The sequence below is a fragment of the Ictidomys tridecemlineatus genome, chromosome 6 (genome assembly GCF_052094955.1).
Source record: "Ictidomys tridecemlineatus isolate mIctTri1 chromosome 6, mIctTri1.hap1, whole genome shotgun sequence".
In the NCBI taxonomy this organism is placed as follows: Eukaryota; Metazoa; Chordata; class Mammalia; order Rodentia; family Sciuridae; genus Ictidomys; species Ictidomys tridecemlineatus.
The window spans coordinates 179,064,137-179,091,334 of NC_135482.1; the positions used below are offsets into that span (position 1 = coordinate 179,064,137).

General features: G+C 34.5%; 1 long non-coding RNA gene across 1 annotated transcript in view; it reads right to left on the minus strand.

Moving 5' to 3' along the window:
- Positions 1-27,198, minus strand: part of LOC110598690 (uncharacterized) — a 317,709-nt gene that overhangs the window by 98,709 nt on the left and 191,802 nt on the right. Inside the window, exons 8-10 of the long non-coding RNA XR_013423467.1 lie at positions 16,924-17,028; positions 3,440-3,509; positions 353-539 (exon numbers count right to left, since the gene is read on the minus strand). This is a non-coding gene — a long non-coding RNA (uncharacterized LOC110598690). The remainder of the gene's footprint in view (positions 1-352; positions 540-3,439; positions 3,510-16,923; positions 17,029-27,198) is intronic.

A 27,198-nucleotide genomic window follows, 5' to 3' on the forward strand; every position in this document is an offset into this window, starting at 1 on the left:
GTTGATATTTAATGATTAAATGTTTTTAAAAAAGTCAATAGATGGAAGATTATGAATTTCACACCTGATTTTGATATTTATTGGGCTTGTGTTTTTTAGATATTCAAATCCATGGCACATTATAGAATACTTCATGACTGTCATGTTTTTCTCCTGAGGCTACTGCTATCACTCAGATCTATGTATTCTCTGGTTGCTGAGGCTAGAATTTATCCTGGCAGAACTCAGCATAACCCATTAATGTCATCTCATTATTGGTCCCTAAGGGAAGTTTCATGTTCTAATATTATATAGCTTTATCAATTTATAAAAGATATCTAAGGAGTGACAGAAAACATGAAAAAGAAAGTACCTTGAATAATAAAGATCTAATCCTGAAGCTTTTTAATTAATTCAATTTTTTAAATCAATGATCCCACAGGATTGTGCTCTTTATAGCAATGCTTCACTCTGCTACAGGACCAGCAAAGACCATCAAATTATTCCTTTAGATGATATGGAGGGATGGTTGGGTTTCATTTTTCACTTGTTGCTATAACCTAAAAATACAGTTTTAATAAATAAAAATCTCATCCTAAGTCATGTCAAGAACACTTTAAGATAATGATAACTACAGTGTAAATTCTTCTAAAATCTTTGCTAAGAAACACCATTAGAAATTTAAACATCCTACAGATAAAACACTTCTATTTAGTCTTTTACATCTCTTTTAAATGGGCACACATTTTACACTTTTTTATTAATCAAAATTGGGAATATATGAAATAAAATTTGTAGTTTGATACGTGCAATTCAGAGAATATAAAGGATTACCTTATTTTCAATTTTCTTTAAATGTTCTTAATAAATTAAAAATAGTTTAAAATGCATTAGAGTAAACCACATTTGGTTAATCTAAACTATATGTGTGTGTGTGTGTGTGTGTGTGTGTGTGTGTGTGCGCGCGCACAATACCACAATACAGCTCCAAAAATACAATATCTAGAAATACAATGCTCATAGCTGCTTCTGTCCTGGTTGTTTTTGTATGTCCAGAATACAGAGAACTCAGCTGCTGGAAGTTCTCATTGAATACTTCTTGATGACTGACTGCCGCGACCCCTCGCCAGCAAGGAGGACACGACACAGGATTTTTCTCTCAGCAGTTTATTCAGGCCTTTAATTTTGTGTCTCTGGAAGCTTCTCTTATTATTATTATTATTATTATTATTATTATTATTATTATTATTATTATTATTACTGCTACTGCTACTGTTACTGCTACTTTTACCTCTGCCTCTACTTCTTCTAATCCTCCTACTACTACTTCACCCGAGTGCCCCAGCCTTGATAAAGCAAATCAAGCCCCAATGCACAACTGCCACGTGGATCTTTCTCATAGGGTGTTTTACAGCTACGTGCCAACTCTCCCAAAACAAGGAGTTGTTTATCATAAACCACAGCGGAGCCAGCGCCATCTTGTAATGGCGGCCACAGTTCACAGAAACGGCTCACCACAACTGACTCATAGAATTTGAATTGCTGATCTAATACAATATAACTTAATGCAATAAAAACTAAAAATGTACACAAACCATTAACTTTGTCACTATTTTATCTGCCTATGAGTACATTCACAATATCACAAATGATTGTCTACTGTCCCTTTGCATTCCACATCTGTCTTTGTTTCATACATTTTCAAGCCTTAAATTTCATTTTCATAACAGAAGCCTGATTTGTTCGTTCGTTCGTTCATTAGTTCGTTTGTTCATTCATTCATTCATTGTGGTGTCAAACACCTACTGAATATTTATTACTTGTCTAACACTATGCTAAATGCTGAGACAAAGATAGCATAATGTTAAATATTTACACCAAAGTAGAGGCATATCAATTATCTAATGACTTTTCCACATTAAAAATTAATTAACTAATGTTATTCAGGTCTACTAACTAATGAGTTTGGTTATATTATCACATGTACTTAAATAATACTATTGTAAATGATTAGAGAAATTGGAACCAATGATTTTTACATGTTTTCACATTCTATCTTCAAAATGGGATTAATCAATTATCCCACATGTGTTGTTCACTATAGCAATGCTTCACTCTGCCAAGAGGACTTGCAAAGACCATCTGATTATTCCTGAGATCTTGATTCAGTTGTATTAAGCACTATTAATCAAGTACTAAAATAACTAGTTTTTACATGTAGAAAAATGAAAACAATAAATTTTTACCACTTTTGCTCCTTCTTTAAATTCTACATCCCCATTATTAGGACTTATAATATAGCATCTCCCTTTCTAAATTATGACTTTGAGTACTTTTTTCCTTCCCCAGGCTCAGTTCTAGGTAAAACTTCCCAGGCTCATTGTGAATAGGATGTACAAAGTTTCTATTATCCTGAAAATTATATGTTAATTGGGCAGAGAAAGGAAAACAATTCAGGTGACAGTTTATTCTCAGAAGGAAATGTAGGATACAAAACTGGTGGGACAGTAGAAAGGCTGCTTTAGATGATATGGAGGGATGGTTGGGTTTTGATCAAAGACCTATGTGATGTAGGTAGGAATGTCAGCTTGCTGGGAATGGAAGGGGTGTAGACTCTAATGCAGAAATGAGCTTGGTATATCAGAGACAGGGGAAAACATCCTGTGTGTGAACAACAAGCCTTGGAGAGAGGAGATGGAACAAACAGGTTCTCCTCTCACCCCTGCTGGACCTCTTGTTCCATTCACCATGTTCCAGGCCAACCCCAAACACTTTGTAATATTTCCCCCACTCTTTATCATTCTCAGCTGTGCTTCATTAAAACTTAAGCCTGCTTCTAAACAATTCCTAAGACTATTATATAAATGAAAGGCTTCTATTTTACTGGTCCAATTACTCACTAAGGCCTAGTTAGAGACTAGTAGAGATATCAGATGTCAAAAATTATTCTAGGATCAAGAAAGCTCTTTCTTAGAGATTTAAAATTTAATAAAATATAAATCAGTGCTTCTCTGGACAGTCATTCTAACCAGCACACAAACACACACATATGTAGGTGTATCGCTGTTTATAAATATGCATATCCATATGTATTTATAGACAGATAAATAGATACACAATTCTTTTTTTAAAAAAATACATCCTGACTATTTAATTCTTATGGTTAGATATTATGGCTTCTCTATATCTTCGTCTCTATCTTTCTCTCTCTCTCTCTCTCTCTCTCTCTCTCTCTCTCTCTCTCTCTCTCTCTCTCTCTCTCAAAAAGGGGAGATTATTTAACTTTCTTGGGGGCATCCTCTGAGCTTCTTCTGACCTCCATCATCATCCTCTATAGTTAGACATTCACAAGTGGAATCTTAAGCAATACCCTGCAGGGTGGCATTTTTATCCTTTCGCTTACTTTCCCTCTAGGCAGTCATTAGTTAGTCAAAGCAGAGTATTAATTCAGAATACTCACAAAGCAGAAAATATATGAAGGTCTTGTCATTGAGCCTTTCCTCTTGAATAAGCCAGCCAAGGCCACAGTACTAATGCCACAAGAGTAAGTAAATACAAACAGGAGAAAGCAAAAACAAATTTTCCCAGTTAAAAATAAGAGAGGGACAGGAGGGGAAAAGTATGCCTATAAACCCAGCAGCTAGGGAGGCTGAGGCAGGAGGATTTCACCCAGCAAAATTAGTGAGGCCCTAAGTAACTCAGAGACCCTGTCTCTAAACAAAATAAAAAATAAAAATGGAAGGTAAATCATCATCATCACCATCATCATCATCATCATCATCATCATCATCATCATCATCATTGGAGGTACACCCATCACCACCTTCTCCTTTGCTTCTTTAGATCACTTTTAAATGTAAATTAGCTCTCTTTGAAATGCATATGAAACTTTGTAAAAGCTAAATAAGCTTCCTGTCAATTTTAAGCCCCAGGAATGACTTTGTGTAAGGCTTGGAGATGATCTTCTAAATGTAATCTTTAAAGAAGATGAAGGTCCCTATCTCTAGGCCTCTGTGGTCAAGTAGGAGAGAAATTTTGGCGAATACCTTGCTCTAAGTTGCAAACTGCCTCCTATCATAACAATGTACAGTTTTTTTTCTCCTCTAGATAAAGCAAACTAGCTAAGACTCGTGGATGTCACAATTACCAGATGCATCTAGGATGACAAATGGTGCTGTCAGGTGCTCTTATTTGCAAGCTGATTTCTATGGTCTTGACAACATGTATGTAATGAGGTGAACCTGCTTAGCTATGGCAAAGGATGACATGTCTTTCTGCTTTTGTAGTCTCTTAGGAGACTGCCTCTGATAAGTATCACATCTTGATTTCATGCTTCTTCTAAAATAAAGTATTTTCTTTCCCTTCTCCTTCTGTGGAGAGGTAAGAGATTTTGTTTGTTCCCAACAATTCCATAGACCACTGATCCTGGGCCAGGATGGGGGGAAGGGTAATATCTGTTGGGGGCTAATAAAACAGGAGCTGGCAGAGACATTCAATTGAAAACAAAATGTACCAAGTTGAGGAAGGCATTAGAAGAGTGTAAATGGAAGGTGCAAACACTGGCTTCAAGAACTGAGAAATCAATCAGGGATCCAACAATGGATTCCAAACAGTGGTTTGAAAACTAAACACAGATTTCCTAAGATGCTGAGGCATGGAGAATGGGGACATCAGCTGTGACCAAGAGTGTTAATGTATAATGCAGTTCAGACACTGTTGGGGACATGCTGGCATCTTCTATATTTATACATATATGTAAAGGCATGCACACACACACACATACTTTTTTCTTTGTTTTTAGAATAAAGACCTTCCAACATGCTCATTTTTTTAGCATATGCTAGGTAAGGAGACTTCAAACTATGTTTCCAAATAATACTTGACTTTCCTGACAGAAAAAAATTAAACACATAAATATTCTAACTAAAAGGTATTTTAAGATTATTTTTTAAATTAGAAGTAAAATTTATCACAAAATTCAATTAGAGAACATGGACTCTGAGGCATATAAATATAGTTATTCTTATTCTCCCTGACTTGATGCAAATAAAAGGAAGCCAAACAATTATTGGGGAACTGAATATGTAATTAGTATTTTTATTGTCATTTCTTTTGTTCTCTAAGGACTTTACCCCTTAAGTCCTTTTAATCAATGGTTACAAGACTTTCACTAAATGAATACACAAATCAGCACACAGTCCTGTTTTGTGGAGTTTTTGTTGGGGGAGGTATGGAACAAATGGTATTATTAAATTTTATATCAGAAGAAGAGACTTGTGTTTTAGGCTTATATAAAAGGGATTCTAAGTTATAAGGGAATTTTCTCAAAACATAATATAGCAGTTGGAAGAATATAGCCAGACACTCGGAAGTTCAGCAAAGACAGATATGAAAAAGCAGGTCAAAGAATAAATGGAATTTGTGATCTAAGAGCAGAGGAAAGTTTTGCTCTGGTCTGCCTTTATGCTATGCTGTGTGAGGAGGTGTGGGTTCCCAGGTGTGTGCTTGTATTCATGTGCTTTCTCTTATTCAGTCCAAAATTAAACTATAGTAATCCTCACTTATAATAGTGCTGCATATTACAATTGCTTGAGATTTATAAACAAACTTGTGACCAGAGATATAATCTAAATAGGAAAAATGGCTTTTTTTGCATGCTTATGTGTATGGGTTGTATATGTATGGTATTTATTTTCTTATAAGTAAATTATTTCAAGGTAGCATTTAATCCAAGTTCATTAAAATGACTCATATCTCTGCTTGCATACTAAATAAACAACTTAAACCTCTATTCTCATTTTTACCATCTCATGAAATGAAAGATAAGATTATTCCTAATGACTTTGATTTTCTTATTATGTGAATATCTTATATATATGTTCAATTACCTTATTTTGCATAAATATGGCATAATTAAACTTTATTGCTTGCAATTTACACCATGGTTAATCATAGCTGAAAGGCCAACCTTGCATTCTACAGTGTTTTAAAATAGAATGCCTTCCAAATGAATAAATGTTCAGTATTAATAATTGTACTTAGAAGTGCTTCTATTCAAAACTACTTCTATGACTATTTCAGAAATAGTCAATGTCGATGAGTGGTATTTTAACAGATAAATTAATTGCTTTAATAGCAAAGCATTTACTTAGTTAAATATAAAAGACTTGGGAAATTTAACTTCCTATCCATTAATGTGACTTTTATATTTAAATTTCTACATTACTTTAAAAAATTACTGTTTTATTCTTAAATATTTGAGCATTTTAGTTTTATAACTGAATATTTTAAAATGTGAAGTTACTAGCAAACAATGGCACATCTGAAGCTAATTATGTAAACACTGTAGATCATGATCATCTTTTAGATAAGTATAAATTTGGTAATCGGTGACTTACCTATACATTGTGAGAAAAATGCAAAAAAAAACCCCACAAAAAACAAAAAAAACCAGTGCAACATACAATACACTAGTTGTTATTCTTGTGTTTGTTACAACATATGTAGCTCATTTGATTTTGAAGGTATCACAATACTTGTTACAGCACCAATTTATTTCCTTTGAGCAAATAAGAAATGCATTTGTGAGAGAAGAAAGACATGAACTTGGGAACACAGCCAGGCGCTCCCTAGGCCAGCACTTCCTTGCCCACCCTTTACATGTAGAAGGCAGTGGGTCCTGTAGTCAAAAGAGCACCACAGCATGGGGACAGTGCATTGTGTACCTCCTTTATTATGTGCTAAGGGGAACCAGGTTAGAAAAAAGAAATCAAATGATTTCTTAAAAAGATGATTTTTAACGTCTGTAAATGGTTAAACACATTGAGACAGTGAAAGGTAAAAAGTATGTTGAAGGTCATTTAGGTAACTCTGGGACAGAGGAAAACAAAGAAGTACACATTGCTAGAATGTGGAGCTTTGGAGGAAGGGTCCTTTGAACCTTGTCTAGGCCCCAGGTGCCTGAAAAGAAGATGCAAGCTGGTTGTGGTATTCTAATGGAGAAGGAAGCTGGTGAGACTGATTGTGTCAGAACAAGAACAGAGAGCTTAAAATGAATGGCTGCTTTAACACAACAATGTGTTTTGCTTTGAATCACTATGTTGTTGGTACTTTGCACGAGAAAATTAATACAGAGGCAATCAAGGAGGGTATGTTCATTTAAATCTTGATTTCTTGGCTTGTACTCACAATTTTAGAGAAGTTTCAAGTTCTAAGAAGAAAAAGAGAAACATCAGTTCAGCTAATGGTGCAGTGGATGTCTTTGAATTCCAACCTGGGATGTCCCTTAGAGACAAGCTGTGTGGGTCCACTGTTCCTATTCTGGGTATGGCATATCCTCAGACCAGCAGTTAATCCACTGTAACAAAATGAAGGCTGGAGACAAACCTTCTAGTCTTGCTGCCCTAAATAGGACTGTTGACCCTAACCTCCAAATCATATGCACTAGGAAAAAAAAAAGTGCAGGTTAGGATTTGTCAGGTAATTCTGGATTCGATTACTTGGAATTGAATCTCAGATGTCTGTTATTTCTGGGAATAAAAAACCCCTTTCAACATTACAAGATAGCATTGCTTTTGGCCAAGAGAAAGCAGTTGCAATTACTTTGAGCGCTGCTGTTTATTTGGATTTATGATTGATGGCCATTTAATAAACACTACACATGATATGGGCATTTTGAAGTATTATCTTAGTGCAAGCATGCATACATGTTAGATTAGATAAACACACACATAAATTCTTAATAATAGATTCGGTCACTATATTTGTAGTGCATTTCTAGGGACCTGCTGTACTTACAAAACTTGTCAGGATTATATAGTTAAATCAATATCTTATGACAATAGAAGAAAATGTATTTCTTCTTCTCACCACATATTTGATTGAGGCCAGAGTCATATGGGATATTATTTCATTAATAGTGTCATCATTGATGGTGGGACCTGTCCTGTAGACATCAAATACAAATAGTTCCTGCTCTACAGGCAACAGCTGATGTCATGTGGACAGCAGTGTGCTTCCATTACTAGGACCATGTTTGAAGCCTTGGGCATTACCAATACTTTCGTTTTCTGTTGAACTTTCAAAAGAAAAAAAGACCAAGATCAATTTGCTGCCATGTGGCAAGGCCTACAGTATATCAGCACTTTTTTGCACAAGGGTATGTGAATGATTCTTCACTGTTTCTTCACTGAGTGCAGCAAGTTTTAGGAGAATATTAGCTACTAGTATGTGTTTAAATATCCCTTTGCGTTGGCTACCTTCTTATGGTGAATCCCAATGAGGAAACTTCACATAGTCATAGTTGAAGATGTTTGGGTCTTGAATGAAGATAAAATTCATAGACTGCTATTCTCGTGTCCTCCACTATGAAATGGAATGGCATATCCCGCTGAGTCAACTGGTAAACTTCGAGAAGTACAACTCACCCGCGAGTCAGTCACAGAACCAGTACCACTCACTAAATTATCTGAATGACTGCTTCAGATGACCCCACCTATGGATTTGTCACCTGGTAAGAGAGCATGGTTTTCTGAAAAATTATCCACTTCCAACATGGGTTGTCTAGCATAAGGTTGCAGTGGTCCCTAATGATAGTAAGGAGCAGAGTGTGCATGGCACTGAATGTTCTTAAGAATAATCTAAATTTCACATCCTATTCTTAGGAATTAAACATTCTATTATGAAACTAATTAAAATACACTTTTACATAGATGCACAGGTAACTGATATTCACTGATAATGGTGCCACTGGAACACCAAGATATCAGTAACTAAATACGTAGCAATATGATGTATTTAAATTACAGACTCAGTGACAGACAGGTAGATAGATACATACATACATACATAGATACACAGATAGATGGATGATAGAAATAGGTACTCACAACCACAGTTAAGGAAAGCCTCTGAATTAAATTAACATACGTACCCATCATTTGCACCATAGCATTGTGGATTTATTCTCAAAATATTTCAGTAATGGGGTACACTGTGATACTTTAATACACATAAAGAATGAGTAATGATCATACCAGTGTAATTGGCATATCTATTACCCACACATGCATCATTTCTTTATGTCAGCAACATTCACAGTCCTCTCTTCTAGCTATTTTGAAAGACACAATTAATTGTTGCCAACTCTAGTTACCTCACTATAAATGAGTAAATGACTACTCATAACCTGTAAATGAGCACAATTTTTATGTGTCAAGTGAAAAAAACAGGTAAATATTCTGAATGCAGTAAAATACAACTTGTGAATTTAAAAAATTTCAATACTGGCAATTACTAGAATGAACAAGGACTGTTCTCTTTCCAACTATGCTGTAGGAACATATCAAGATGAGTTCTGTTAGGAACTATTTTCAGGTACAATAGTTCCAAACTACTTAAATTGAGTTTCAAGTGTCAGGAATGTGAAGTTAGAAAATATTTAGAGGATAAACTGCACACTGTTTTTATTATTTTTTTTCTTTTTCATGCATGATTTTTATTCCTGATAGTCTCACTTTTACATCTTGGTTCCCAACAGAATCGGTACTTCATAATATCTAGAAGTGAAGCCAAACTTCCTCAAATGGCCTGGAGTGCTCCTCTCCACCGCAGAGCTGTCTGATACATTCAACCCTCCTCCAGAACCAACCCGTGTACTCACGAAAGGAAGAGTAAACACTAGAGAGAATCAGATGCCATCTCCCCTCTTAGTGTGCTGAACACTTCGTGCTGCTAGGAATTAACTTTCTCCTACACAGGAAAGACCCTCCCCTTGGACTTGAAAGAACTTATGTGAAAAAAATGATACAGTCTTTGATACTGATCCAAAACTCAGGTGTCATTGGTGACATCTCCTCTCACCTTCTCTGGTCATCTTTCTGGGGGTATCAAGGACACAGGATTTCATCACTAAACAGAGGTGATTCCCTATTTATGTGACACTCTATGGAATTTTCTCATCAAATCACGTGAGTTTTTATTGCTAAGCAGACTAGCATTAACTGTTTGTCCAGGTAATGGAACCTGGGACTCCAAGGCTCTCCAGGAAGTAGAACATGGCAAACCTGAACTTGCACTACTTTTAAGTCAGTGTCCTAAGATCAAATTGATCTCTAAGTGCAGTATCTGCACAAGCAGAGCAAATATCTCCAAGTGTCATGGACCTAGCCTTGCTGTGATAGACTTCATGGTATTTTTTGTGATCTTTTGGATTTTTTTTTAATCTCCTTTTGCTGCAAGCAGGCATTAAAGACCCCATTAAAATTCACATGATTATATTGTTTGATTAGGAACCATATATTTAATTAGATGCTAAGTGCTAGCCACAGAGAGAATAGAGAAGATAAAAATCTGTGCATGAATAGCTCTTCCTGTCCCTTTTCTTTTCTCTGTGGCCTGGCACAGAGCTTTTGAGCTGCAATGAACTGAGACTTTCAAAGTAATAGCCAGACCTCTGACAGATATCAACAAGATTGATATGTAGTCTCTCTAGCTGAGCTCTGGATTTATTTCCTAGGCCTGAGATCTCTTATCATGTCCCTTGTTATAAAGAAGATAAAGGGCACCTACTCTATTTGGGGATGGCCCACTCATATTCCAAGCTATGCTAAGACAGGTATTCTGTATTAGAACTCCCTTCTAAATAGAAGTCCCAAGCACTTCTGTGAAGGAAAGAACTGTGCAGAATCCAGGGATTTCTTGTGTTCTTCTTCAACTCTGCTTCTCAATAACCTTTTAAAGCTTTCTCATTAATGGCTCGGGTCACTGTGCACTGGATGGCAATATCCAGAATCCCTGTGCTTGTAGCCAAGGACAGGGCAATGTGTTCTCACTTATGATTTAGATTATGAATACCTTGAATACCAAAATGAAATTTTATGTCCCTCCTAATCTAGAAATGCCCATGCCTAAATTATTCATAGTAATAGTTTTTTTGTTATCTGGAAGGAAATTCTAAACTCATATAAGGATATTAAGCTTTCAAAAATTAAATCTTTTCTTTCTAATTTGATTGCATGCACTATTGAAAGAGAGATGTAATTTTCTTCTTCATAATTTCCTTTATGCATCTACCTCAACTTTTAAAAAGAGTAGATAATAAATTTTGTATTGACTTGCAAGTTTGTAGATTTATCTGTGTTTTGGCCATGTTCATTTCAGTAAGAGTAGAGTTTTATTATTCTGAGTAATGCATTTATTTGGCAATATATAATACGTCACTTTATATAAACAGAATATATATTTAAAATATAAAAAAGGAAGTTCTGTCATACTACAAATTCACACTACTTTTATCTTTCTCTGAGACCATTATTTCTTCATACATCTAGAAGACAAATGAAATATTCTACTTAGCAGTATTATTTTTTTACCCAAATTTTTACACAAAGGACACCTGTCTGATAAGTGAAAATGACAGATTTTTTTTTCGTTCTATTTAAGTATAGCTATAATGATTAGAAATTCTTCATTATTTTTTACTAGGTACATTGTATGTCTACAGTGTTTTTGTCTTCATTCGTGAGTATGTGTGTATATACAAGTGCCTTAAGCAGACAACATATCCTCTATCATGGAGCTAGAAATCTAATTAGAAGAGACAGGTACTTAGTACATCTGTAGTAATAAATATGCACTACATTTGATGGTATCAAGTGATTTTTTGTTAAAAAAAAAAGAGTGACAAGGGAGAGTTAACAGGTGAGGATAAAGTAGGTTTGTTAGTTTCTACTAAAAAATGAGTATAGAAGTTCTCATTGAGAATGTGACATTATGTTGGTCTCTGAAAAGAAGGGTATGCAGCCACCTCAGGGCTTCCCATCCCTGCCTGAGAGGGGGAAGGGAGAACATAGCTACATATGTTCAAATGGAAGCTCAGAACTGGAAATGATGTTATAGGATAGAAAGGGAGGATTCTCTACCATGGGTCAGAACGTGCTCAGGGCAGCTCAGACAGCCCTTTTAGGCTACATTATGACATTGGTTTTTACACTGATGAAAAAAAATAAGGAATGAAGGAGTTATGGGCAGGTTGTCATTAGAGCAATATCCTAATCTTAGTATCAGGGACAGTGTGTCCTGTGTTAAGAATAGGCTTTATATAAGGGTGAGGACAGAAGGAGCAAAAGGAGATTGAGAGTTATTTCAGAAATCAACACGAGAAATTATAGTGGTTTCATAAGATGTTGTCGGTAGACATGAGGAGAACTGAAATAATCTATTTATATTTTGCAATCAGTGCCAAAAGGAAATAATGATGTATTGGATATGGTAGAGGAGAAATGAAAAATTCAAGAAAAGTCCTAGATTCCTAACTGGAATAACTAGAAGGAGGGAGTTAGGAAGGAGATATGCAGCTCCTCTTGGGGTTTGTAGTTTAAAATGACAATTCCTTTCTCATACAGTTAGGTGAAAATGGTTGGGAAAACATGAATAGAGTGAGACAATAAAAAACAAATGAAATAGGAGAGCTTTCCTTTGAGGAACACCAGATGAAATGAGTTATAAATAACTTTTGGTGATTGGGAAAGAAAACAATCAAAATTGGTATTATCAGGAGTTATAATTATTAGCAAATGCAAAACTTGACTAAATCATAACCATGGGTTTTGGTGTTTGAGATAAGAATATCAATCTCAGAGAAAATTTTAAAAACTGGAACAAAGAGTCATTTAAAGAGGATATTAAGAGAATTATTTTGAAATCCACAAAATTTGTGACATAATTGTGATGAACTTAAAGAATTTATTAAAATAGAGCAAGTCTACATATATTTATACTAAATTTTAAATACAGTTTAATTTTAGAGGAATAGCATTTATTTGGGGCTCACTGTTTCAGATCTCACTGCAGAGATGGCTGGTTCCATTGCTCTGGGCCCAAGATGAGGCAGGATGTCAATGTGAAAGGTTGTTGAGGAGGCAAACAGCTCAGCACATGGCAATCAGGAAGCAGAGAGAGGCTTCTCACTTCTAGGGATAAAATATCTACCTTGAGGGTGCACCCACTGTGACCCACCTCCTCCTGTCAAACTCTACCTAACTACAGTCACCACCTAGTTTATCCACTCAACTGGATTAATGCACTGGTAGGTTAAGACTCTCATAACCCAATCATTTCACTTCTGAATCTTCCTGCATTGTCTTTCACATGAGCTTTTGGGGGATACCTCATTATCAAACCATCACAGCTTCCTTACTTTTATGTTTTCTACTTTTTAATTCCATTTTCATATCTTGGCACTATACAAGCACATTCTTGTCATTTTCATCTGACCAATAGTGGCTCTTATTTACTTATATAATTTCCTATGGTCTTTGATACCTGAGATAAAAGAGTGATGGAAGAAATTGTTCCACAAAAAAGACTTCTCTTTTTGCTCATATAAATCTAATAACACATTACCCTGTCTTTCAGGATCACTACACATCAAAGTTCAATTTAGTAATTGCCATAAGTGGTCATTACCCCCATTTTTTGACAATAATGATTTTACTCCTTTCAATATTTTTGTTGAAATATTCTGATTAAAGTCCCTTGCAGTGACAATTTATTTGCATTATACAAGTGTGTGAGCTTGCCTGCGCGCGTACACACACACACACACACACACACACACACACACACACACCCAAACATACAAATTTTGCTAGTGAAACCTAAGAGTACTTAACCACTGAGCTACATTCTTAGTATGTTTTATATTTTATTTAGAGATAGGGTCTCATTAAGTTACCTAGGGTTTCACTAAATTGCTGAGGTTGCCTTTTAACTTGACATCTCCCTGCTCAGCCTCCGGAGTCACTGGGATTACAGGTGTGCGTCACTGTACTTGGTTACTTTGGGGTTTTAAAACAACAATATTTATGATTTCACAAGTATGATCATCATAAGTCTGTGTTGGCTTAGCTGGTTTCTCTGTTTAAACACTTGAAGGAAAAAAAAAATAGTGTCAATGTCCTCATCTGGAGGCAGCAGTGGGTGGGGACAGAGGCAAGTTCTCATCTGGAGATTCTTGAAAGAATCTGATTCAAGCCTTACTTAGGGTTTTGGTAAGATCCATTTCCAAGAGAGAGGAGTAGTAGTCCCAATTTCCTTTCTGGCTGGGAGTGGAGGGGCCTGCCCAGCCCCATCTTTCTTATCTTTACATGTGGCCAATTACATTTGGAAGATCTCTGCCTTCCATTCTCTCTTCTGTCTCCAGCTGGTAAGTTCTCATGATTAAACTGGGCCTACCTGGGTAATACATATCCTAAGATTCACAGCTTTAATTACATCTTCAAGGTACCTTTCCATGTGACTTATTCACAGGTTCTGGGGACTTCAATGTGCACATCTTCAGGTGATCATTCTGCCTATACTCAGGCACATCACCATCTCTCTCATGATCTGCTTTCAGACTCATCTTTTACAGTCATCATTGGATTAACCCTTTCTGTGCTGTGTTCACCAAGGTCACTGTGAGATCATTCCTCAATAACTTGGAAATAATTCACCTTTCAACCTTTGTATATATATTTGTTTCCCCCTAAATTCTCAGTTTAGTTTTCATGTAATTGGCCTCTTCCCTGTTCCTTGAATTGCTCTTGTTAGTAAACTATTTTGTTAATTGAAGTCCTATAGCAAAATTTTTGATCTTTAGAATAAACAACAAAAATCCATAAACAACATCCTCCCAATATCATGTATCTGTGAAGAGCAGGACATTATTTTCCCTCTTGGATTCAAATTTGAGAAACACTATGTTTTAAATACTGTTAGATTTTCCTTATGAGATGGCCCACAAAAACTCATGTGTGAGACAATGTGAAAATGTTCAAAGGTAAAATGATCAGACTATGAGAACTATAACATAATCAGTGGGTTAATCCACAAGTGGATTAGCGGGGTGGTATCTATTGTCAGGTAGGATGCTTTTGAAAGAAGGAGATCACTAGGGACTAGCCTTTGGGTTTTTATATTTGACCCAGGTGAGTGAAGCTTTCTGGCTGTGATTGACTGAGTAGTTTTCCTGGACCACACCCTTCAGTCCTGATGTTCTAATCTGCCTGGAGCACAGAGATATAGATTTGGTCATCTATTGCTTGAATCTCTGAAACCTTGAGCCCAAAGTAAATTTTTCCTCCTCTAAATTGTTCTTGGTCACAGTGACATAAAGATGCCTAAAGCTAATATTTTCTACCTGTTCATACCACTAGCATTTTAAACTAGCCATCCTACAGACATTTTCTGTGCCAAACATTCTTATTAAATTAAGCAACATCATTATCTCTCACTTTTACTCAATTTAAAAGTGGTTGAGTTCACATTTCTTTAACTGCTTTCCAAAGGGTGATTTACAGAAATCTTGCAGAATATGTCACCAGATGTGCAAGAATTAGAGGCTGAGGATTGTAAGACTGAGCTGCCCTTTATAGTATTTTGAGACCTTGAGGCTAAATGGGGATCCCTCCGAGTTGTAATTAATACCTCCCACAGAGGTCCTTCTGACTTTGCCAGTTTTTTACAGGATATAGAAAATTTCTTTGTTTGAACAGAGTACAGATAGCTTACCTTAAGGACACATACTTTTACCAATTGAACACACAGGAAAAAATAGATGTTAATTATTGGAACCCCTCCAAATTCAACATTTATTCTCTTCTCCAATTCTGCATATCTTGAATACGAGCATAATAAAATGTTAATATACTACACAAAGAATGTAATACTTTTAATGGTAATTTAAAATCACAACAAAAATTTGCATCTATTACAATAATTTGTTGAAAATATGTTTGGTATCCCTAGGCTGAGTTTTTAAAAATCCTAATAAAATATCACAATGAGCAATTTTTCATTAAAACACAACTATTCATGTCTCTGGTAGGTAGACTCAACATCCTATAGTTCTGAACCTTGCTTTAGGATTTTGAGATTCAGTAAAAAAGACAAAAAAAGAAAAAAGAAAGAAAGAAAGAAAGAAAACACACAGCGCTTAACTCTGAGAGATTCTATGCATAATAAACAAATGAATGTTATCTACCTAGAATTATTCTGCTTAAGAAAACTTTAGGTTATATTGTCTTTGGAACAGTAATCTAAGCCAGGGCTTCTGATTTAGACCCAGAGATCCAAAAAAATGAATTAAATCTAAATGCTTTCTTAGGAAAGTGTGAGAAACATAATCTGCTTAGATGTTGAGATTCAAATCCACATTTGATAAGGCATTTTAAAAATTTACATATAAAATCCTCAAATAAATCTGCCATCACATTGTCATTCCAAATATAGAGTCACATGAAGAAAGACATTTATTTCTGTATCTCCCATAAACACAAAACTATAGTTTTATATCAGGATTTTTATCCTTTATGAATATCACCTAAGAAGCAAATACATTTTTATTGATGTGTAAATCAATGGAGATAAAGGCTAAGTGACAAATGTAATTAACATTGAATCCAATTATTGAAGCTTTATAATTGATATGATAGATTAACTGTTTCTTTAAATACCAACAATTCTCATCACTTTCACTGCTAGTGTAATGGTCCAAGTCACCATCATCTCTCATATATACTACCACCAAAAGCTTTTTCTCCTTTATACTTATTGCTATGGTCACGTCTCTTCAAAGCAGCCAGTTCAATTGTTTAAAAATATCATTGTAGTATCTACTTGCCAGAAACATCCAATGACCTTGGATGGTCACCTCACTTAAAGTGGAACCATAACAACTGGCTACCACAAAGGTATCACATGATGTTACTTCACTGTTTCTTGGATCCTCCTCACCTAGCTCAGCGTTATCAGGACCAATCTGTTCTCTCCTATCAGAAGAACCAGCCTCTGGTTTCCCAAATGCCAAGTCCAATGGGATCTTTACAATGAAACAAAAATATCAGCCTCTTCATAAAGTAGGAGAGGTGATGCTGGATTACAGAATCTTTGTCATTGTGTTACCTTCTTCTGAGCAGTTGGCTGCTGACCTCAGGCCTCAAGTCTCCAGGAAGAAGACTGCTGCCTCCTGCCAGAGTCTGTATCCTCCAAAGTCTTTCCCCTTCTTGGCTGGAACCAAAAAAAAGTGATTGATCAAACATTAAATAATACTATGTAACTCTGAAATGACCTTATGTTGTTCTAAACCACAGAAATGTGGGGATCAACTTGTTATAAAAACCTTGCTTATTCCTTTATTTATTTTCCTTTTTTTAACGGTTCCAGTATTTTCAGCCTGAATTGATTAATTTGGTTAAGCTTAGTCATTAACAGTATAATTATTGCGAGATTATCTTTTTGAAATCTATTCAGAGGGTCTTTTTTACAGACAGATCTTATTTCTACTTTTCACTGGAATTGTTGATCATTTACACTTTTTATCATTTGATGTACACTGTTCCTCCTCTGTATACATCCCCTTATTTGTCTGTTCATTTATATTTGGTGTCTTCGATATACTGTCCATGAGGTTGTTTTTTCCTTTTAATGTGTATTATCTACCTATTTTTCCTCTGCACCCATGCTTACCTTTCTAGATATGATACATAGTTTTCTACTATTGTTTGCAAATTGAATATTCTTATATTGAAATGAACATTCACTTCACTTAATTTTCTCCATTTTGGAAAAGGGTTATTTAAAGTATGCCCGTTCTCTACTCTATCCCCTTTCTTTTCTCATCAACAAGGCATTGAAATTACTTTGCCTCAAAGTCTTAGGGTTTGCCAAGATGTAATATTTTTAGCTCTAGAAGATGAATGGAAATATCTTTTTTTAAAAAAAAAAAAAGAAAAAAAAGCTTCAATTGGGGGATTTATGAAATCTCGATCATAACTACTCAACTCTGTATTCTACAGTGAAAGTAGATAATACACAAACTATTGGACAGGGATATTTTCCTCGCCTAAAAAGAATGGTATTTACAAAAGGAATCAGTAGGCAGAATCAGTTTTTTGACTACTGATCCAAAATAGTAATGAGATTTTCCCTATATCTTTTTACTTTAAGGACTATTTCAAATTTTAATCCTACTTTCTCAGTCTATCATATTTCACTCAGATTTATGAAACAATTCTTTCACAAGTCACGGTTTCTGTATCACTTGACTTTCAGTTCCACAGTTGTCGTTCCGTTTCAACAGAATCTAAGTAAATATCAGAGGAAATATTTAAATATTGTCTTCAAGAAAGGAAGATATATAAAATATAATTTAATTTTTTGAAGTATAAAATATATCTATTTTTCCTATTTTCCAATTAAATAATGGTGTTGTGTAGAATAATTGATTTGTTATTTTTTCTTTGTTCTTCTTCTTTTTTTTTTTTTTTTGGTACCATGTTGAACACATTGAGTGCTTTACCACTGAATGACATCCCAAGCCCTTATTTATTTATCTATATTTTGAGACAGTTGCTTAGAGCCTTATTAAGTTACTGAGGTTGGCTTTGAACTTATAATCCTCCTGCTGCAATCTTTCAGGTGGGCACCATGTACCTCACTATCCTTTTTTTTCTGCAGATGTTCTTGCCCTGTTTTCTGGCCAATATGTCCAATGCTCATCTGAATTTCTTTTGCCTTTGAAGATATTGTTTTCTTTGCTATAGTTTGTAAGATTTTTGTCTTTAACCCTGGAATAAAGAATTTTATCAGCATTTATCTTCTTTGATCAGTCTTTCAGGAATTTAGATAAGATCTTATAATGTAGAATGTGTTTTTATAATGAGAAATTATTTTCTGCACTTATTAAATATTTGCTTCTTCTTCACGTATTCTTCCCTCCCTTTGGGAATAATTGTTACTCAAAATATAAGTCTATGGTATATATCTGCAAATTGTCTTATGAATCTATCATGATCACTGATTCACCTATTTTTTTTGTGTGCTTCAATATATAATTCCTTTTTGACTTCCATAGCCACAAGTAATCCTCCACACTGACCATGTTCTTTTTCAATTTATATTCTACTACTAATTGTTATTTTTAAATTTATTATTGCTGGATCATCTAACAATATTATTATTATTAATTATTATTTCTTGTTCAAAACATCTTCAGAGTCTCATATATATTGTAATTGGAAGCTATTTTTTGAATCCTGCTTGTTTTGTTTTTGTTTTTACTTTGTGGTTGATGAATATTAGGCAAATTATTTTCATGCTACTAAAGGTTTTCCATAGCAATTTCAGATATTTCTGTCAAGCAGAGTGCAATGCAATTGTTAACCTAGTTTGAAAAATCTTGGAGCAGCTTCCTTAAGCTCAATGATACTATTAGGGTAATGGAATTTTTAATTATCTTGATAGTAGTTTTGGATTCATATTTATACATATGGCCAAATTCATTAAATTTTACTTCCTCATTAGCCAAAATATTAACTAGAGGGTGCCAAATAAAATGTACATTCAGTTACTTAAATATGAATGAAGAGAAGGATTACATGACGGAAAAGTTGGTGTTGCACAGAATGTGATGGGTACCAAAATGAAACATGCTTTAGTGTCTACTGGGTAGAAGCCTTTGTTGTTGTTGTTTTATCCAATGTTGGTTCCATTGTTCCCTGGTTATTAGGGATAATCTATCTGTCTACCTACATTCCTACCTATCATCAACGTATCTATCAATAAGTGAAACAGCATTTCAATGATTTCCTGATTTTGCTTTTATTTCTGTTTTCTATTTTTGCATATACTATACTTTCTGCTATAGAGATATGGAAATAATACAAAAACACTTTTGGAAACATCATTCTATTTGTGATATTTAAAAACATTTATCTGACTTCTGACATATTTATTCTCACAAAATTTTAAGTTATTTGGCATTCATTGGACTTTTCCTCCAATTTGGAAGAGGGATTCAGTCTACAAATCTTCAAGAAGGAAATAGTTTGGAAGAAGTAGTATAATCATTTAATGGAAGATCTTTCTGTAGATAATTAGAAATAATTAGGAATTCAGGTGAACTCTATCAAATGTTGTTATGGATTAGTTTGTCTCTTTGGCTATAGATCTTCAATGTAGTTTTCTTTTCAAACTTCTGATTGTCTCCCAAATTAATATATGACATTGCACATGTGAATTTGTATGTGATACATATCCATAATGGATACAAAGGAAGGTATAATGCATATCCTAAATATTTGAATAATCTGTTATTTTGAATGGCTTGAAGCATATCTAAGTTCATAATCACATTACTGCAGAATGGCCTCCAGAGCAGGGTATACTGGATTGAGAAATTCTTCTGAGTACAGACAGTCCCCAATTTAAAATGGTTCACCTTACAATTTTTTGACATCACAATGATGTGAAAATGATACCAATTCAGTGGAAACTGTACTTTGAATTTGGAATTTGCATCTTTTCTTGGTCTGACAATGTGTGGTATGATCTGCTTAGGATACTGAGCAGTAGCATGCAAAGCTCCCAGGTGATCATCAGGGGAAACAACCCATTCTCTACAGTGCGATGGGTTGCTAAGCTGTAATGTTTGGTAGATTAGAGTTCTGGTGTGTATTTCCAAATCACAATATTTTCAATTTATGATGAATTTATTGAGATATAACCCCATCATAAGTAGAGGATCTTCTGTATATCCTAACACTATTTTCGTGCATATACTAAAAAGCAGCTCTCTTTACATTGTTGACCCAAACCTGTGCATATGTCATCACTCTCAAAAGTTTCAACATTTTCTTACTGTTGAACTACAAGACAGTGTGGGGTGAAGAATCATCTTCATTTTATAGAGATTTATAAAATTCCTGAGTGCTTAAGACTCTATAGGCAAGTTTTGTGAGGTAACAAAATGACTTCTACAGAGGTTTCTGAGTATGTTAATTAAAAATTAAAAGCAAAATTTTTTAAAAAATATAGTCAAACCTTCACATGTTGAAAATTGCCTTTGAATCTAGAACTTTTAGTAACTTGTGTGGATCTCATGGCATATTAAAGGCACATAAATAAATTGTGCAGTAGAGGTAATTCCCAGTTGCGTGAGAGATTATTTTTCTAATCTGGTACTTATAATATTGCATTTAAAGAAGAATCCTTTTTTAACTACATGTCTTGATCATGGGTTCCCTAGATTTAGAGTTATTAAACATTCCTTTGCCAACAACAAAAAGTTACTAATTGACAGACATTTGAAGGGCTTGTTAAATCAAAAGAATAGTAGCATATAATTTGGAACTTCATGTGTCCAATCCAACTGCCTCTCTTTTTTTTAACTTATCTGGTATTTCCATTGTGGTATTTTTTTAAAAAGTCTTTACTTTTGCATTGCATTTCAAACATTTCATATACTCCCTACTGAATATGAGCTTTTTGCATTTTCCGTATACATTCCCAACGAATGCAGTAATCAGCATTCTTGTGTTTTTTCTTGCTTTTATATGGATGGCAATTAAAACAACTTTGATTATTGCCAATATTACCCACTAATGTATCTAATGTTCAAATAATATGCAAAATGCAATTGAACTTGAAGGCACTTTAAGAACCATCTAATCCAGTGATATAGAAATTCTATTCCATGTTGCACTAAAGTTGGTTCATTTTAGAAATTAAGGTAGGAAATGAGAAAATACGTTTTTTTTTTTAAATTTTAAGCTTAAAGTAAGTCCTTGATATTTTCTTATTTCACCAAGGGGAAAATTAAAACAAATTTTAACAAAGAAGTAGAGCTTCATAAATCATTGGCCATTGTCTCATTTATAGCCACTTAATAGTAGAAATCTTACTTCAGTTTGTGGATACATAAAATAATAAATGTGCATTCATTAGTGTTTTCACACAATGTTAATTTAATAGTGACATAGATAGCTCCCAGTAAGCAGATTAGATTTGTAAAAAAAAATAAAAAATTTATTTTGCTTCATTTTAATGTAGAAACCAAAGCATTTATGCACAAAATTGTTGCTGAAAGTCAAAATATATTTTTATTGAACCAAAAACACTGTTTGCTTTTAGTAATAGGACTCAAATTGAAAACTTCCTGGTACAGCTGTGATGTGCACATTGTAGGTCAAGAAAAACCCAGACATCAGGAGATGAGTCAATACAAATCCAAATCAAGAGTGTGTCTTTAAATATATGTATAATGTAAAATGTCCATTATACTAAAACAAAGTTCATTGTTTAAATAAGAAAAACTATCAAGTCCTGAACCAGTAATAAAGTTTGTGTAACTGTAATTGTAATTGCTTTCTACTTTTCTAATTTTTGACAACCCAATACTTCATTGAATGTGGGTGTCCATCTATCTCTACACAGTTTTCTCATCAAATTTTGAGTCACTGTTCATGTGGAGTATACATGTGTCTATGGGCTCACTATAACTGTTACAGAAGAAGCTATCAAGCATATTTAAAAGATTTTGTACGAGGCACTTTTAAACATAGTTTTAAAAATATGTGGCTGTCATGGCTGGTTATTACAACACAAATCATGTGTTGGCCTATATCTGTGGAAATCCCTAGCTGCTGAATGTCCTAGAAATTAAATTATATTTTTTCTTCTGTACTCTACAGAATTTGAGGCTGATCTTTGAGGTTAAATCACTTTTTTGACCTCAAAGATCTTTCAAGAAGTATTCATAAGAAGCTGTCTCTGGAGCCTTCCACTTTAAGGTAACAAATGATTTGAACTGTGTAGCTAGTGAGAAAAAAAAAAAGAAGAAGAAGAGGCAAGAAATTTTTAAGTGAATACAGTCTACACTCACATGAATTAGAGTTCTTTTGCTATTTGTTTTTTGCTCTTTTACTTATACATAATCATCATTTAATTTCTTATCAAAATAAAGTATACTAATACATTGTAGCATATTAATACATAGGAAAGATACAGTTGCTCCTATAAATAGTAACCATAGACTTTCTTTCAATACTACTGACTGTAGGTTCCAATGTTCACAGCTCTGGACAAAGATGAGTTATTAGGTAAGTGAGCAATAGTCTTTAAATTACTTAATTGGTTGGAACTAATTTATCAAAAGACCTGGATGCAAGGTAGATTTTTCTTTTTATCCTTTTTATCCCCCCCCCATATCAATATTACTAAATGGGTTTTGTCTACAATTTCAAATTTTACTTAAGCTAGAATTTTTCAAACTCAGAGTCTATTGAGCAATTTTTTCCCTCTCATACTAGGTTATTTTTTGTTATGGGGGGAGCCTATGGATTAAACTCAGTGGCACTGAACACTGAGGTATATCTCCAGCCCTATTTTTTATTTTATTTAGAGACAGGGTCTCACTGAGTTGCTTAGCACCTGGCTTTTGCTGAGGCTGGCTTTGAATTTGTGATCCTCCTGCCTCACCCTCTGAGCCACTGGGATTACAGGCATGTGCCACCATGAACAGCACACTATACAATTTTAAAATTATACTTTCATGAATAATGTGTGTTTTCATTCTGTATTCAGTTTTCTGCATTTTTAATTAAATTATTTTGGTTTATGGAACTGTTTTATTTCCAGTTCACTGGACACAATCGTTGACACTATAATAGTAAAATACTGCTAAATTCTTCCTAATTTTTTTTGAAAATTTTAAAGTATATTAACTTATTCTCATTTCCTTTAAAGACAACTATTTAAAGATTTCATATTAACCAAACATTTGTTTATTTTCTTAAAATAAAAGGTGAATTTTCTTGGTAATTTACTGTCTGACACTTTGTTTTTTTCTTTTTCATACACAATGGTTGTTGTTGGTGAGGGTCTATATGAGGACACAAATAATAGGAAGCCTTAAGGAGTTTCTGAGGCAAACCTCACATATAAGAAAAAAAAAGTGAAGTTTATAAAAGGAATAATAAATAAAACAGGAAAAGCTATTTGTGATGCAAATATTACTCAAATATGTGAATAAAATTAGGCATGCAATGAATGTGCATTATAATATTAGCAGAAACAACACATTATAAACAATATGCTGAAAAAGTCTAAAGACTTGACAAATAGTATATATTTACATATAGGAGAGAATCCACACAGAATAGTATCTCATTTGTACCAAAGGAACTACTAAGTCGATTTCCTAAAGAGTTTTAGGTAAAATTTATGATGCTCAAGGACATTTGTTTGGTGAATTATATATTTTTTATTTGGTGGAACTAAAGCAAAAAGTGCATTTGTTTGTGTCTTTGTGTTTGTGTCTGTGTGTATTGCATTGCAGAATGAGATAACTCTATTAATTCTGCTTGACATTCAACATTAATAATTCAGGTTCAGCCTGGCAGGTGCTACACACCTAATGTCAGTAGCTAGGAAGGCTAAGAAGGGAGAATATTAAGTTCAAGGCCAACCTCAGTAAAACAGTGAGGCCCTAGGCAACTCAGTAAGACCTTATCTCAAAATTAAAACAAATAAATAAATAAAAAGATCTGGGGACATGGTTTAGTGATTAAGCACCCCCAGGTTCAATCCTTCCTAACAAATAAATAAATAAATAAATTTAAAATGAAAAATATGGATCCAATCAAAAAATAAATAAAATAATGGGAATATTTGTTGTGATTTTTAATGCTGATTTTTGACTGTAAAACAACACTAAACTAATGCTACTACTGCTACTAGTACTATTAGTAGTAGTAATAATAAAAATGATGTCAAAGTGGGACCTATCTCTTGAGGATGATGTGGTGTTTTGTTATTCTCTGGATTGGACTTGTGTGTATCCAGCATTGCCCTTCCAAAAGTCTTTATGAATGTAATTTATGTTTCTTCTGGATACATAATTGAGGTTCAAACTTTATTCCAAAAGGAGCACCAAATTTGTTTTAATGCTCTCCCCTGTAGGTATAAATTCCAGTTAGACTATGCATTTATACTGAATACCCCATTAGAGAGAGGGTATGGAGAAACTAACAAAAGGAGATGAAGGAATAAGCAAGGCCACCCCATTATGATGGAGCTCAAGCCTTGGAAGTCTTCATCTGGCCACAAGGTCACAGTGTTTTCTTGAAAATAAGCACTTACTGTCCTGATTATTTATCTGTCTTTGAGGCTGGTGCCAATGTTTAGTTTTTGCCTATCATATGCCTATCAATTTAAATCATTTAAGTGGAAAAATTAAAATTTTGTTTTTTTTGAAATGAAGTTGCTGTTTAAGTAAATCTTTCATCTGGGGAAATCCAAAGTTTTAGTCTATTTTATGCCTGAAATGATATGTGACTGATGGAAATCAACATGAGAATATGGGACCATTCCTGTTTGGCTCATTATTTGAACCTAAAATGTATTCACTGCCACTTACTCATTCCTTAAGCATCCCTTTGTTTTTAACAAGCTTATTATAATCAGAATCTCTAACCAGGCTCAGTAACACACCCTTTAATCCTAGCAATACAGGAGGCTGGCACAAGAGAATGGTCTCAGCCTCAGTAATTTGGCAAGACCCTTAGGAACTTAGTGAGACCTGTCTCAAAATAAAAACTAAGAAGGACAGGAGATATAGCTCAGTGGTAAAGTGCCCCTGGGTTCAAAGTCTAGTACCATAAAACAAAACAAAAACTCTTCTTATACTAGCAAAAAGGGACTGAGCAGATATCTGAACAGCTCTGATCACAGAAAACAATGTCTGTTAAAGAAAAACAAAATTTGAATACACATAGAGCTTGAAAAGATATTATAATGGAAGTGGGGTGAAGCACAGTAACATATTTTGAAGTGATATAAAAGAAGTATTCCAATATATTTTATTTTCTTTACTGAAACAAGGTTTGTTTCGAGGTTAAAAAAAAGAAAAAAAAATATATATATATATCACTTTTTCAGCTTCCTTGTATTTAGGCACAGCCAGAGAAGCATGTTCTAGGAAATGGGTGAATGGAGAATTGATTGGAATTATGTAGCTCTCATAGTGTCCTTGGAGGGAGTGGGACATTCCTTCTTTTCTCCTAGTGCTGGATTGGCAGATGTTCTCCCTCTAGAATTCCTTTGGTGCACTTTGGAGAAGTTACAATGGCAGACATGTCCAGACACAAATATCACCATGATTCAAGCCAACTGGGGCTACACTGTGTGGATGAGGAAGGAGAGATGGAATAACCTCATTTTTATGAATCATAGAAGTATGCTAGTGACCTTGTGACATAAGAGTAACATCACATCTGAAGGCACTGTTTAATACTTCTGGATGAAGGTGGCAGTTACTAAACTACATTTGCTTCCTATAATGCTGTCTTTGGAAACCCTATCAGTCTCTCTCTGTCTTTGTTTCTCGGTCACTCTCTCTTTCTCTCTTCCACTTCAGGACTATTTAGCCCGGGACAGGCACTTAGGGTGACCTTTATTCCTTCTATACAATTTAATTTTCCCCTTACCAGAATATGTGCTTGAAATAATATGAAAAATTTTGAAAATATTTCCCAACAATTTTGGTTGTCATTTTGTATCCCCAAAATAGAACAAATTCATGCCTCAGAAACTAATAAGACAGTTTTAGTGAATTTACTATCAGCTGGTGTTGGCCAAGTAGATCTTAGTCCCTAGAAAATATTATAACATTTAAATGGTCCTTCTATTCATTAAAAAGAAATGTCAGATTCTATAGTGTACATAGTGTACATATGTTAAGCTATGTGGATTATCAGTAAGGAGAGTAAAATATCTTCCAGTTCTCTACCTGGCTGCCTCCTGGCCTCCTCTTCTGCACACAGGTGATTCCTGAAAGGCCGTCAACTGGTGTAAATTAAAGATCTGCAATGTTAACTATCTAGCACATGCGTGTGTTTACACCTATATCCACACATATACACATACAGAAATACACATATAAAATTTAACTTCCACCTCGGGAACTGATGCTGTTATAAGTTTTGTATTCTCATACTTCATATGTTCCATTGCCCACTCTTACTGACTGAAAAGTCAAAAGAACAGGTCCCCATCGGATGACCTTAATGAGCAGAGGATACTCAGTTTACTGTGACAAAGTAGGTAGTTCCAACATAAATAGCTCCTAGCTATGATTCGGAAGGGAAATTTTCTTTAGATGGCTCTGCAGAAACCTGTTTGAACAAGCTGTTATATCTTTTACAAATCTGCCAGCTACTTTTTATGAGCTTCAGTTGCTCTTTATGACTATAATAAAAGGAGAGTAGAGGCCATGTGTGTATCCAATGGTCCCCAAAGCAAGCATCTTTATACAGAAAATGTAATGAGATCTTTGGATATTCTTTCCCTTCAGCTGGATGGATGCTCTCTTAACTCTTTTTCCCAAAACCATTTCATTGT